This window comes from Scaptodrosophila lebanonensis, unplaced genomic scaffold, assembly GCF_003285725.1.
Source record: "Scaptodrosophila lebanonensis strain 11010-0011.00,11010-0021.00 unplaced genomic scaffold, SlebRS2 tig00000001-arrow-pilon, whole genome shotgun sequence".
In the NCBI taxonomy this organism is placed as follows: domain Eukaryota; kingdom Metazoa; phylum Arthropoda; class Insecta; order Diptera; family Drosophilidae; genus Scaptodrosophila; species Scaptodrosophila lebanonensis.
Genome location: NW_022060529.1, coordinates 15,382,956 through 15,385,459, shown reverse-complemented (window position 1 = coordinate 15,385,459; position 2,504 = coordinate 15,382,956). Strand labels below are relative to the sequence as shown.

Sequence of the window (2,504 nt, the reverse complement as noted above, 5' to 3'; positions counted from 1 at the left end):
TTTTTTCGTGTTCTCGTTTTTTTTTTATATTTTCATTTCGTTCGTTCAATATGAACTTCCTTCCCATTTTCATGTGCTGTTCGTGTCCTGCCTTCATTACAATGCATGAGGTAACAGCCCATTCATTAGGCGCGTGATGTAAGCGTTGCGCCCTTTAGGGTGACCAGCACTTCTCAATGTTTCAGGCCCGTCATTGAAAACGTTGTGCAGTGACTATTTTATAACTATTACCACATTTTACGTAAATATATAATATAATATTCATAAAAACTAATCCATAATGAATGCAAAATGTTTAATAATTTATAGAAAATTAGAATAAAGTTAATTTATTGATTCAATAAATTACATTATTCATTTATAAAAAAATTTTATATTATAAAAAAATTGATTTATTATTTCCATTAAATTACATTAGTTATACTAAAAAAAATTTGTAAATTATAAAAAATTTAATCCTTCGAGCCGGATTTGAACCAGCGACCTATGGATTTCTACTTAATGTACCGATCTACAGTCCACCGCTCTACCAACTGAGCTATCGAAGGTTGATGACGACGCCAGACGTAAATGCGCACTTGACTGCGAAGCACTTCAAAGTAAAATGCGAACACAATAAGCCAAAGAAAAGCAATAACAAACACACAAAATATGCAAAGTTCACCTTCACTTTTATAAATAAACCTGATAAGCTTTTCTACGCATATGCTTACGAGCACAAGCGGACAACACGATGTCAACAAACTGGTCTGGCCACTCTAAAACAGTTCATACAAAATGGAGTAGCCCTGCATGTGTGTGTGCCTGTTTATGTGTGTGTGTGTGTAGCATTTTAAGGGCTTGGGCTTGGTTGGCATTCTGTTTATTCGTTCATACGCTTCTGCCACGTTTTTGTACTGTGTCCGTCGCTACCGCCGCTGTCGCTGTTGCTGTCGCTGCTGGCGTCTCTGTCAGCGTTTCGCACGAATCCCAAAAGAAGAGCAAAAAGCAATTTCGAAAAATGCAAAAGGGCTCGAGCTGCTGCCACCAACTGCGGAAACATGTTCAATTATCGCAGTGCTCTCAGCTCGCTGATTGTTCCTGCATTTTACCCTGGATGTGCACGCACACACTAACACATACGATTATGTATGTATGTATACACACACACACAACACACACACTGCGACGCTCACATGCTCACAAATGGTTCGGGGTTAAGTTAAATTCATGCAATGCGGTCGTAGACGTCGTTGGACGCTGCTGCTGCTACCGCTGCCGCTGCCGCCGCTGCCGTTGCCGTTGTTGATGTTGATGTGTTACACCCCTTCGCGGACGGACTAGTACGCCTACATGTGGCTGTTATAGAGTTTGTGGTTGTGCCAGAGGCGGGTGGGGCTTTAGAGACCGTACAGCATATGGAACTGGCGTGTCGAGTGTGACGGCAACGCTGACGTCGGCATTTGCTTTATGTGTGTATGTGTGTATGTACATACATGTATGTAGGTATGTGTGGGTGGCAGCCTGTCCAAGAATGTGTGTGTGTGTGTGTGTCAGTTTGTATCTCTCAATGGGTGTGCTGAGTGCTCCAAAGGGGGCTGAGCAGGCGTAAAGCACTCAACACAGACACTCGCACACCAGCATAAGTTTGTAAAGCGCCCCTGGGAATATGCTGATATAATTTATTTTAAATCTCGCCAGCATGCTACCTTTAAATGAAAGCATTCATGTTGCTGTTATTGTTGTAATTGGCCCAACGCAAGCTCGAAAAAAAATCAAATTACAAAATATGTATAGAATTATTTGGCATGCTAATTAGCTTGTGGGTACAGCTTGAAAGGACAGGTGTTTCATCTAAAACTGGTCACACAGTTAACGGTCGGGACCGTTCTGAACTTTTTATGGAAAGTTATATTTCGGAAACAAGCCTTGTTTACTCGTACATACTGTACTGTATGTATATATACACATTAGATCAAATGTGACGCTGTTAACCTACTTTAGAAAGTAATCAAAACATAATGCGAAATGTTCAACTTTATTTTTAACTGACATAATGCAAAAATTATCATTCTTTGGTAATATCATTCATCCCAGTACCCATTTCGTGAGTACTCTAATTCTCTAACCAAACCATATTTGGATTATCTGCTATAGTTTTACAAATATGTACAACGAATTAACGTTAATCAACTGATATTTAAGCAACAACATTTAAAGTATGTAAAATCCTTAGATGCATGTTATGTTATTTGAAAAACTTTGATAAACTTATACTTTTTACCATAAAAACGTGTAAAGACTTATTTGTTCCTAGACTGATACCTAACAGTGCTAAAAACTTCAGTTTGGAATTCCATATATCCGTGCTCTTCAGCTACAATATATACCGTCTCTTCATCAATTATACACAGCAAAAATGTCCTAACAATATGGGTATATTCACGAGTAGAAATATCTAGCTATATATAGTATGTGCATGTGACTTATTAATCATCATCCAACATTCTTCAATAGCAGACTAT

At 38.6% G+C, this 2,504-nt stretch overlaps 1 non-coding gene across 1 annotated transcript; it reads right to left on the bottom strand.

The window, feature by feature from the left end:
- Window positions 1-456: 456 nt before the first annotated feature.
- Trnay-gua lies at window positions 457-548 on the bottom strand. Its single transcript is given in 2 exon segments — window positions 457-492; window positions 512-548. It is a non-coding gene; the product is annotated as a tRNA-Tyr (tRNA).
- Window positions 549-2,504: the final 1,956 nt, after the last annotated feature.